This window comes from Dasypus novemcinctus, chromosome 11 (assembly GCF_030445035.2).
Source record: "Dasypus novemcinctus isolate mDasNov1 chromosome 11, mDasNov1.1.hap2, whole genome shotgun sequence".
Lineage (NCBI taxonomy): Eukaryota > Metazoa > Chordata > Mammalia > Cingulata > Dasypodidae > Dasypus > Dasypus novemcinctus.
The window spans coordinates 52,278,838-52,292,217 of NC_080683.1; the positions used below are offsets into that span (position 1 = coordinate 52,278,838).

The 13,380-nt window shown below is 37.0% G+C and overlaps 1 protein-coding gene across 3 annotated transcripts in view; it reads right to left on the reverse strand.

The window, feature by feature from the left end:
* LCA5 (lebercilin LCA5) overlaps positions 1 to 13,380 on the reverse strand; it is a 40,501-nt gene that overhangs the window by 10,961 nt on the left and 16,160 nt on the right. The window lies entirely within an intron of this gene.

Sequence of the window (13,380 nt, forward strand, 5' to 3'; positions counted from 1 at the left end):
CACCAAGCATTTTTTTAGATAAAAACAGCCATTTCCATTACCTGTAGAAATTTCGATGAAGTTTATGAAAGAATATACATTAAAGTATTTCTTTTAAAATAAATTAAATTTCAATATACCATTCCTAACTTCTGGATTACTTAAAAAAACTTTGAGAAACAAAAAACTTTTACTACAAATGTAAAAAAAAAAAAAGTGTTTATTGTAAAGTATTATAAAAATAGAAAATAAAAAAGCAGCTGTAATACTCTCACCTTGTGACAATTACTACCAACATTTTTTAATAATTTGAAAGTTTAATTTGAAAGTTTTATGTTTTTCTCACTAAATAATATCATAAACATCTATGTCAAATATCTAATACCATGAATTTAAACAGAATAATATTCTATTTTGTAGATTTAACATAACTTTTAAGCGAATTCTGCTATTAAATATTAAGGTGTGTCCAATTTTTCCTGGCAAACATCATAGTATATATGATTTTCAGTATATCTTTTATTTTTTCCAGAATAAATATTTAGAAATGAAGTTGCTGGGTTGACACATTTGTACAATTTTAGGCTTTTCAATGGCACTATAAAACTGCCCTCGGGAAAACTTGTAACAATTTTCATTCTTTTCCAAAGTCTAGTACTCTTTATTTTACTATAATTGGATAATGTAATTCTTTAATTTACTGGATTAAGCCCCTGAAAAGTATATCATTATTTTAATTTGTCTTTCATTACTAATATAGTTCATTTTTTATGTTTATTGGCCATATATAAATTTTATGAATTGGTTTTTCATAGTGTGTCATTTTATTTTATTAAAAGTGTGTTCACGGGAAGAGAATTTGGCCCAGTGGTTAGGGCGTCCGCCTACCACATGGGAGGTCCACGGTTCAAACCCCGGGCCTCCTTGACCCGTGTGGAGCTGGCCCATGCACAGTGCTAATGCGCGCAAGGAGTGCCGGGCCACGCAGGGGTGTTCCCTCATAGGGGAGCCCCACGCACAAGGAGTGCCCCCCGTAAGGAGAGCCACCCAGCGCGAAAAGAAAGTACAGGCTGCCCAGGAATGGTGCCGCACACTCGGAGAGCTGACACAACAAGATGATGCAACAAAAAGAAACACAGATTCCCGTGCTGCTGACAACAGAAGCGAACAAAGAAGAGCATGCAGAATATACACACAGAGAACAGACAACTGGGGCGGGAGGGAAGGAGAGAGAAATAAATAAACAAATCTAAAAAAAAAAAAAGTGTGTTCATTCTTTTCTTTTTTCTGATCTGTGTTGTTCATATATATTAAGGATATTAACACAATTTCAAATATATTACAAATACACTTCCCCAACGCACATATACTTTGTCACTTGCCTTTGAGTTTAGGCTATGTGATTCTCAATGTACACCTCTAAGTGAATAAATGAAAACTAAAATGACAAATTAGAAAATAAACATCATGTACCAAATTAGCAAATGTTAAAAATAAGTGATACCCAGTATTGCCACTAGTGTTCATACATTACTGATAAAATTTTTTGAAAACTATCTATCTACCTACCTACCTATCATTATTACCTATTTGGAAAGCAATATGATGGTATACATCAGGAAACTTAAAAAGGGCTTAGGCCCTGATACCCAACTTATCAATGGAGAGTGTGTTAGACAGTTATTATAAGGTATTTCTTAATTCTTATGAACACCAAGTATTGTCCAGAGGCAAATAAAATGTCTTGAAGACACACATACTACAATTTGTTCCAAATGCATAGTTTATAAAATACAAATTCTTACGCTTTGGACTAATAATTCCATTTCCTAATTAATAGGGAAAATGTTATAAACATGTTCATCACAGCATTATTTCAAAAATGTGATTATGAAAAAAGTATTAAAAAAAGGAGAACACCAACATTTATGCATCATGTTGGACTGAGCTAATGTAGACTGGGTCTCCTCAGGCAAGGATATTCTTGTACTAGAAAGGAAAGTAAGAAATGCAAATCACAGCAGACCTGCTACAGCAGTCCACAAGAGCATGGCCTGAAAGTCTCCAAAGACTAGAAACTAGGGCTCTACCCCTACCAGGGAACCATGATATAGCCTAGGGCTTAGGTGAAACCAGCAGGGGCATGGGAGGAATTTGATATTAAACCTTCTACTGAGAAAAGAAGACTAAAAAAAATGTCCAGCAATGATATGCCAGGAAGGAGAAAAGGCGTGCCTTCTTCCTGAGGCCTAGGTACTTTGGGGACATTGGAATTGTGGTGCACGTTGCAATGACAGATACAGGCCATTAGACATTTTATCAAAACCTATAAAATTGTGTGGTGCAAAGTGTAAAATATAGTGTAAACTAGAGACCATGGTTAGTAGCAATGTTTCAATATGTCTTCATCAATTTTAACAAATGCATCACACTAATGAAAGATGTTAATGGGGGAAAGGGTGGGGGTGGAGTATATGGGAATCCCCTATATTTTTTATGTAACATTTATGTATTCTAAAGCTTCTTTAAAAATAAAAATAAAAAAACTCAAAAGAAAAGAAAAAGGTTTCTGTGAGAAATGAAGACTGTAGCTCAATGCCATATATAGGCATGGCATCTGAATTTATACTACCTGTGGAGAATTAGAAATTAATTTAAAATTCAGTCTATTTCTATTGAAAACCCTAAATATCTTACAGTAACAAAAATTAAACTCTGTGGGGTCATTTTTATGATCCAGGGCTCATAGAACTTACACAAGAAAAAAAAAATCCCTTCCTGCCGAACATGAACTCACAATTGAAGTTATGAAACACAGAAGGAAGTGAACCACATGAAAGCAAGTCAGCAGACAAAACAAGCAGGTATTATAATATACAAAGAAGTAGAAATATTAGAAAAACCTGATACAAAGAGACCATTAAATATATATGTTTAGAATGAACAATACATTACGAATAAAACAGTAGGTAAGAAAAAGAATCAAATATAATTCCTAAGAAGAAATTTATATTCACTGAAATATAAAAATTAATGGTCAGAATAAAGAGCAGAATAGGTACAGCTAAAAGAGATTAGAAAACTAGATGAAAAAAGTAGAAAATTACCAAAGAATGTGTCATGGAGGAAAAAAAGAGGAAAAAATGAAAGAATACTGGGAGGATAGTATGAGAATGTCCACATTGATATAACAGGAATCTAGAAAGAGATATTGAGAAATGAGAGAATACTGAAAAAAACAAAACAAAAATGCTAGAACTTTTCTAAAATTGAAGCTATGAAGAGATAAAGTTGGAAAAATCATCATGTAAAGATTGAATTGGGCAAGAATCATCAGTGGATGGTAAATTTTGATGAGGAATAAAATGTTTACATTATTTTAAAGTGTCTCCCCACAGACTGCTTATTAGTCTCATGGATGGAAGGGGTAGAAAAATAATTGTATAGTAGACAGATATATCAAGTAACACCTTGGCCAGATGATCAAAATTAACACCATCACTGAAGGACAGATGAATATAATGTACCTCCAGATGTGATATTTGAAAATAAAATAATAGCACCTATTTAGTGTTCTGGCCAAGAAGGAAAAACCTCAGCCCAATCACAATGAAACATCAGAAAAATGAATAATTGAGAATGTTGTATTAAATGAAAATGTATTCTTTAAAAAATGTGAATCATAAAAGGCAATGAGGAGAGGCAGATATGGCTCAAGTGACTGGGCTTCCATCTACCATATGGGAAGACCCAGGTTTGATCCCCAGGGCCTCCTGGTAAAGGAGTACCCACACAGCGAGCCAAGTACCTGTGCAGAGAGCCAGGGCCCACATGGCAAGTCACGCAGCAAGATGATGATGCAACAAAAAGAGAGAGGAAGGGGAGAGTCAAGGCAAGGTGAAACAGAAACCAGGAACTGAGGTGGCACAAGTGACAGGGAACCTCTTCACGTTGGAGGCGCCCAGGATTGAATCCTACTGAATACTACAGGAGAAAAAAGAGAAAAGAAGACAAACAGAGAAATAGACACAGAAGATCACAGTGAATGGACACAGTCAGCAAAAACAGCAAGGTGAAGGAAAGGGGGAAGGGAAAAAAAGGCAATGAGGAGAGAAGATTGTGAGAAGATAGTAGAGGAAGGAATTAAAGGTTTCAGTCCTTCCACCAGAACAACTATTAAATAAGCAGGAACTGTCTGAACAACTGTTTTGAAACTCCAGAGTCCAGAAGAACACTGTACAACATCCAAGGAAGAAGCTAATAAGTTACAATAAAGAACAGTAAACTGCCCCCTCCACACATGGTGGCTATGGGTGCCCATCCCTCACTCTTGCAGCAGGCTGCCATGGGGTCCAGCCCCTCGCTAACTTGCTGGTGACAAAAAAGGGATTTTAAAAAAACCTTCCCCCCACCCCCCCTCCCCCCGCAAGACCAGGGATGGGTGTGGCCAATCACTAATCCAGTTTCTGATTAGTGACTTCAGATCACTGGGGGCCGGCTCTGAGAGCAGTCATTGTTTCAACCTGCCCCAGACAGGGGCTGAGGTGGTGAAGACTTAAGCTGCGCTTCCTCAGGCTAGGGGAAACAGTTAGTCAAAGGGCTGCATTTGCTGGGCAGGCCAGGAAAACTCAGCTTTGGAAGCTGTAGTAGAAGCTCTTGGCACCCTTCCAGATGACCTAAAACAGTGTAAGAAACAATTAAGTCAAACAGCCCAAGGTAAAGAAAGTTAATTGTTTCTTACACTGTTTTAGCTGTACCAAGCTGCTTTTGTTTGGAAGGCACGTTTAGGGAATGAGGGGGGCAAATTGGAGAGTATTTCATATTTGTCTTTCCCAGTCAAAATATGGCCAGGGGCCCATGAAGAGGGTGCAGACTAGCTCCATAATGCCCTGAGGAGGGGATCTGGAAGGGTGCATCGGATGGCAGCCAGGCTCTCCACAATGCTGGAGGTACAGGCCACACCATCTCCAAGCACTGGGGTGGCCGCACTCTTCCTAAACAAAGGGGTGGAAAGCATGCACTCTACAAATGCTGAGGTAGACCCACCCTACACACACACATACTTGGGCCTGCTCTCTTGGCCCAAGAAGATCTCTTTGGTCCAGACTTCGGATACCATGGTTCAGCACTTGAAGTTATTCTTCCTTTAATTTTCATTTCTCTGTTCTATTCATTCCAGGCTGGCGGAGGCTGTGTTCAGACAAATTTTGCAAAAAACATGACAATTTTGCATGTACTTCACATGGGGTACAGTACATCAGAAAGAAGGACTTCCATAGAGCTGTCCTGCATAATCGCATTTCCAGTCCTGAGTTCCACTGAAATGGCTAACTGGTTCTATGATCAGTTAAACTCTCACGTGGAGCACTATTCTCTGAGAATTCACTTTCACAGAATTTTCCAAACCATCACTTTCTGGTTTCTTTGTGCCCAAGAATTCATTTCTCAGCTTAACTCTTCCTCTCACATTTCACTGTAAGCCGCAAGGAGAAACCAGGCTACACTTTCCACAATTACTTTGAAAATCTCCTCAGCTAAATATCCAAGCTCATTACTTTCAAGTTCTGTGTTCCATCTGACATATGAACACAATTTTGCCACAGTGTCTGCCACTTTAAAACAAGGATCACCTTTCTTCCAGTTTGTAATGACACATTCATCATTTCCACTTAAGGCCTTATCAAAAGTTACCGTTACTGTCCATATTTCTACCAACAGTCTTTTCAAAGCAGTCTAGGGCTATTCTATTAAACATCTCACAATTCTTCTTGAATCTACCCCTGACCCATTTGAAAAACCTTTTTAAAATATTTTTGGTATTTCCAATAGCAGCACCCTGTTCTCTTGCTACCCAAATCTGTTTTAGTCTGCCAAGCTGTCAAAAGCAATATACATTGTAAAAAAGCTTTTACAATGAGCATGTATTAGCTGACAACCTTACAATTCTGAGGCTGAGCAAAATGTCCAAATCATCAGGCAATGCTTTCTACCTGAAGACCAGCTGCCAGCGATCCAGGACTCCTTTGTCACAAGTCAAGGCACATGGTGATATCTACTCATCTCTCTCTTCATTTCCAGGATTCATTTCTTCAGCTTCTGGCTTCCTCTGGTTTTCTCTTTCTCTTCATCTAAATTTCATTTTCTTAAAGGACTCCAGTAAGAGGACTAAAACCCACTCTGAGCCACACCTTACTGAAGTATCATAATCAAAAGGCCCTACTCACAATTGGTTTATATTCACAGGAATGGATTAGCATGAAGAACACGATTTTCTGGGGTCCATCCAGCTCAGGATTAAGTTTTGATGTGGCCTTGCATCTTTAATTTCACCAAGTTCTCTGCTACTTTAAAATACATTAATCATTTTCGTCAAAGTCCTCATTTAAGTACCTTTAGAAAGCTTTTGTCTACGAATAGTCTCTACAAAGCAATCTAGCTTACAAATTTTCCAGCCTCTGATCATTACCAATTCCAAAGTTGTTTCCACATTTTTTGGTATTTGCAATAGCAGCACACCTCTATCCTGGTATAAAAATCTGTTTGTTTCCTGGGATGCTCAAGCAAATAAAGCATGAAATGGATTGGGTTAAATAATAGGAATTTATTCACTCATGGTTTGAGGATGGGAAAAAGCACAAATCAAGGCATCATCAAGGTGATACTTTCTACCTGAAGACTGTAGCCATCTGTGGCTGGCTGCTAGCAATTCTTGGTCCTTAGCTTGTCACGTGGTAAGGCATATGGCAGCATCTCTTAGTCTCTCCCTTCTCTTCCAGGTTCCAATGATGTTCAGCTTCTTACTTCCTCTGACTTTCTCTCTGTATACATTTCATTCTGCTTACAAAGGACTCTAGTAATAGGATTAAAGCCCATCCTGATTGGGCTGGGCTGAACCTTAACTGAAGTAACCTAAAAGGTCTATGTACAATGGGTTCACTCCCACAGAAATGATTTAGATTTCAGCACATGTTTTCCTGGGGTACATAGAGATTCAAATCACCACAGAGAACTACTGGAATTGAAGATCACAATAACTGCCAGAATGAGCCTGGCAGTAAGAAGAATCAGTGAACTCAAGACAAGAAAACTGAAATGAGTTAGGCTGAGGAACAGAAAGAAAAAAAAATTAGAAAAAGTGAAAATAGCCTAAGAGATCTGTGGGACACCATCAAGTATATTAATTTACACATTATGGGAGTCTAAGAAGAAGAGAGAGAAAAAGGAGCACAAGGAATAATCAAAGAAATAATAGATAGAAAACTCCCCAAACTTGGCAAAAGATGTGAATATGCACATGCAAAAAGCCCAGAGCACACCAAACAGGATAAGCTTGAAGAGAAATATGCTGAGATACATGGTAGTCAAATTGTCAAATGTAAAGGACAAGGAGAAAGTTCTGAAAGCTGTAAGAGAAAAGCAACATTATTTAAAAGGGTGTCTCAACAAGATTCGATGCTAATTTCCCATCAGAATCCCTGAAGGCAAGAAAGCAATGGGATGAAATATTTAAAGTGCTGAGAGAAAAAAATTTCCAACCAAGTGAGACCTATCTTTCAAAAATGAGGAAAGAATTAAAATATTTCATGATAAACAAATGCTGAGGGAGTTTGTCGCCTCTAGATCACTACAGGCAATGCTAAAGGGAATTCTTCAGACTGAAAGGAAAGGACATTAGACAAGGGATCAAAGAAAGAGAAAGAAATAAAGACCTCCAGTAGGTACACATATGGGTAACTGTAAATGCCAGTACTATTGTATTGTTTTTTGGTTAGATAACTCCACTTTTTCTTCTTACAAGTTCAAAAATGCAAATGCATAAATAGTAAAGATAAATCTATGGTTTAGGGAAGACACATATAAGGATGTAATTTATAACAAGTACAAAAAAAGGTGGGAGACACAGAGGTACAGAAACAGGGTAAGTATGTGCTATTGCTGTTAAGTTGGTATTAAATCAAACATGATTGTTATAGATTTAGGATGCCCTGCATTATCAGTAGTTACTTTAAATATAAATGAATTAAACTCTCTAGTAAATAAGGCAGAGATTGGAAGAATGAATTAAAAAAGCATAACCCAACTATACACTGTCTACAAGAGACTCACCTTAAATTCAAAGGCACAGGAATAAGAAAGTGAAAGGGTGGAAAAAATTTACCAAGCAAGTAATAGCCAAAAGAGAGCTTGGGTAGCTAGAGTATTATCAGATAAAATGAACTTTAAGTAAAAATCAGGAGGAACAAAGAAGGTCATTATATACTGCTAATGGGTCAATAAGAAAACAACATTCAATAAGTTCAAATTCAATAAGAAAACAACAATTAATAAATATATATTCAACTAATGGTAGAGTTGCAGTACCTAAATATATGAAGCAAATATTGACATTTTGAAGGAGAAATAGATGGTTCTACATTAATAGAATACTTCAATAATGGATAGAATATCTAAATAGTAGAACAATAAGGAAATAGATGATTTGAATGATGCCCTACACCAACTAGACCTAACAAAGACATTTTGCCCAAAAACAGCAGAGTATACATTCTTCTCTAATACACAGAGCTTATTCTTCAAGATAGATTATATATTAGGTAACAAAACAAGTCTTACTAAATTTAAAAATACTGAAATCATACAACCACAATGAAATGAAGCTGGTAATTAATATTGGAAAAATGGAAAATTCACAAATATGTGGAAATTAAATAACACACTCTTAAACAAAGAATGGGGTCAAGGAAGAAATTACCAGGGAAACTAGGAAATATCTTCAGGCAATTGAAAATGAAAAAACAACATACTAAACCTACTAAAATTTATGGTATGCAACAAAGGCAGTGTTGAAAGAGAGATAAATAGCTCTAAATGCTTAGACTAAAAAAGAAGAAAGATCTCAAATCAGAGACCTAACCTCAAAACTGGAAGGTCTAGGAAAAAAAAAAAGAGCAAACTAAACCCAAAGCAAGCAGGAGGGAAATTACAAAGATAAGTGCAAAGACAAATGAAACAGAGAATTGAAAACAAAAAACAAAATAAAAAGTGTTAACAAAATCATAAATTGGTTCTTTGAAAAGATCAGTAAAATGGATAAACTCTTGTCTAGATTGACAGAAATCAAAGAGAAGTAGCAAATAACTAAAACCAGAAGAGAAAGGGTGTATAATACTACTAATCCCACAGAAATAAGAAGGATTAATGAGGATACTATAAACTATTCTATATCAAATTAGATAAATTAGATAACTTAGATGAAATTCCTATAAACACACAAATACATACATTGATTCAACAAGAAATAAAAGCTCTCAACTGACCAATAACAAGTGATTGAATCAGTAATCAAGTAATCAAAACCTCCCAAAATAGAAAAGCCCAGGACCAGATGGCTTCACTTGTGAATTTTACCAACCATTTCAAGAAGAATTAACACCTGCTCAAATTCTTCTAAAAAATTAAAAAGGAGGGAATACTTCTCTTTAAAAAAAATAGAATTTAACTTTAGTTACTCCAAGAAAAACCATTATCCAGTCGAATTCTTTAGAAACCTTATTTTAACCAATAGCCAAAAATGACTTAAAAATGTTTTGCTGACCCAGGAACTTCTACTTCCAGAAATTTTCCATTAGTATACTTCCATATGTATGCAAAGTTTAATGCCATGCATCCTTTATACTGCCCCAAACAAGAAACCTAAATTAATAAAGAAGAGTTCAATTCACTATAGTTATGCAATAGAATAGAATGCAGTCTTTAAAAAAGAATGAAACAGATTTTATGTGAGTACAACATACATATATAAACACACTTACGTATACATATACAATGATATGTAAAGAGTGCCATAATACACCTTTTAGTGGGGAAAATAAAAAAAGCAAGATATTGAGTACCTTCCTGTTTTGGTTGGAGGGTAAAAAAAAGGACATACACATACATATATGTGCTTTTCCATGTGGAAGCTTCAGTGGTAGCTTCTTGGGAAGGGGCCTACAAGTACAGTAGAGAAGGATAATTGATGTTTCCTTGTGTACCTCTTTGTATTCCTTGAAATCTTTGGTGCTTGTATTACTCTTTCAATAGAAAAATTATTTTAAATATCAACTAAAAATCGTTTTAACAATTACTCTATCTAAATGGGTAGTTTCTAAGGACATTGCAAAATTTATTTTCTGAAATGGTTTTAAACTTTTACCTTTCAATCATAGATCTCCTAAGTTCATTTTAAATCTTCTCACTCAAGAAATGGTAGCATATATGTATGTATATATATAAATGATAAATAAAATCTAGCTAAATCTTTGGGTTATTATATGTTAAAAATCAGTAGCTTTAAATGAATGAGATTTTATGTTACAAGTTCTTCTTTTTCAACGCTAGGGCTCTTTCATCTTTCCAATACTGAATATTAGACATAATAAGGGACTTAATATTTTGGAGGGATAAATATGGTTAACCATGGTAAAAATACTTTTGGCACATAAAAGACTTAAAAGTATGATTTAAGACTTCTCAGATAAAAAAAAAAAAAAAGGCTTGTCAGATTTCAGAACTGAAAGGGGCCTCAAAAGTCGTTCAATTTAATTTTTCAAGTCAAGCAACTGAAACCTGAGAGTTAAGAGGGCTGCACAAAGTCAGGGTAGGACAAGCTCAGAGCTGACCTCCTGGTTTGAGACCATTATTCCATCCTAATGACTTTTACTAAGATAATACAGAATTAATGCTTACTTTTGAAAATGGTTTACAGTGAGGGATGAAATCATCTTTATCAATAAGAAACACTTTCAAATACCGACTTGAGGACAGCTCTAAGTCAAGGGAATTTGAATGCCAGTTTCTCACAGGAAAATCTGTTGAGAAAAAGAAGTCTATTCAAACTTTCTTTGATGGCCCCATGATTCTGAGGCTACTTAAATCATTCCCCCAAATCTTAGAATTTCTAAAATGGCAAAAGAAATTCTTGTTGGTATTTGCATTAAGTTTTCCTGACAAGGTAATTCACTTGACCAATTTGATGTTAAAATAGAGTTGGGGCCGGCAGACTTGGCCCAGTGGTTAGGGCGTCCATCTACCACAGGGGTGGTCCGCGGTTCAAATCCCGGGCCTCCTTGACCCGTGTGGAGCTGGCCCCTGTGCAGTGCTGATGCGTGCAAGGAGTGCCCTGCCAAGCAGGGGTGTCCCCTGCATAGAGGAGCCCCATGCGCAAGGAGTGCGCCCATAAGGAGAGCCGCCCAGTGTGAAAGAAAGTGCAGCCTGCCCAGGAATGGTGTGCACACTCGGAGAGGTGACACAACAAAAAGTGACAAAGATTCCCGTGCCGCTGACAATAACAGAAGCAGACAAAGAAGATGCAGCAAATAGACACAGAGAACAGACAACTGGGGTGGGGGGGACGGGGAGAAAAATAAATAAATCTTTTTAAAAAAATTAGAGTTGAATTTATTTTTATGTGCTACATGTATACATTACAGTTTACTGCAGTCTTTTTAATAATCATGTATATGCTGTTACATTTATTGTCTTTCCATAAAAATTAGAAAATGATTTTCCATTTAAAGATTATAGATTCTAATGATAGTTGCAATTTATGATATTTGCTCTATAGTATACTGTTGGTCACACCAATGATTAGCCCACTACTGCATCCTTGGCATGAATGTAACCCCAACTGTAAATCTTTTGGGTCTTTATGAGGGTTTAGGACAGAATTGGTACCTCTAATTTCAGCTCTTAATAGAGGTCAGTTCCAGGCTCAGTAAGCATTGGTACGGTTTGGTAGCCACTACAAGAAGACACATGGGGGTGTGCATGGGAATCACTAATAAAATTGCTAACAATGGAACTGAAAATGGAATATTAAATCAGTAATTTTCAAAGAGTGGCATGAAGATCCAGAAAGGACCTGGAGACACTTTTGGGGTCTACGATATTTTATAGTAATACAATAATGCAATATTATTTGCTGTTTTCACTCTTATTTTCCCCTGAGTGTACAGTGGAGTTTTCCAAAGGCTACATGATATATTATATAAGGAAATGTGTGAACATATGGAAAATCTACATAATTTGATGAAACAATACTTTCCAGATGACCAATGCATAACGTTATAAAATCATGCATGGGTAACATCCATTTCAAAGGGCAAGAAAGACCAGTGGATTTTACTGGAACAGAGGACAAAAAGTTCATTGATATTGTAATTAATTGTAATTAATCTTTAAGAAACTCCACTTATTAAGTTTTGGTGTAGTATTAAAGAAAAATATCCAGTTAGCTGAAAAGGATATTAAAATACCATTTTCGAATTACTGTACACAGCTGTGTGAGGCTGAATTTTCTTCATATTTATTAACCTAAACAATATACTGCAACAAATTGAACACAGAAGTAGATATAAGGATCCATCTGTCTTCTATTAAGCCAGACATTAAAGAGATTTGTATGCTGTTTGACCTATAGTAAGGGGGAAATGGGAAGGAGAAATGAGTTTATATGGCTACAAGTTTCTAAAAAAGAGTCTGGAGGCTGGCAGAAGGATTGCCCTTATGCACAACTGAGCAGAGTCAGAGAGACAGATAAAGCAGATACAACCCCCAGATATTGGTTCCTTTGAGGGCTAAAGAGACCCATGGGAGTTATGGTCATGGCCGATGGGGTTAACTACCACGTCAGATGGCCCCTCTTTGGAAATGGTGTTTATGTGTGATGAATCTGGACTCAGATGGGATCTCCCTTCATAAGACTTTCATGCTAATGTGCTGGAGGTGCAGTTAATGTTGGGGTTTAAGATATATTTAGGGGATTTGAATCTCTGGACTGACAATGTGATAGCCAGGTCCTGAGCCTCAACAGACTCCAGCACCTACAATCTGTTTTATTGGACTTACCACACTCAGCTAAGATGGAGTTGAAGAAGGACAACCACCACACCATGGAGCCTAGAGTGATTACAACTGAAAGGGGGAGGATTGCATCCAGCATCCATGTGGAATCTGAGCCTCCTCTTGACATAGAGGTGCAATGGACACAACCAATCCAATGTCCACATAGAAGAGGTGGCATTGGATTGGGAAAAGTGGACATGGTGGCTGATGGGTATGGGGAAAGGCAGGAAGAGATGAGAGGTGGAGGCGTCTTTGGGACATGGAGCTGCCCTGGATGGTGCTTCAGAGGCAATCACCAGACATTGTATATCCTCACAGGGCCCACTGGATGGAATGGGTGAGAGTATGGGCCATGATGTGGACCATTGACTACGAGGTGCAGAGGTGCCCAAAAATGTACTTACCAAATCCAATGGATGTGTCATGATGATGGGAGGGAGTGTTGCTGGGGGGGGGAGAGGTGGGGTGGGGGGGTGGGGTTGAATGGGACCTCACATATATATTTTTAATGTAATA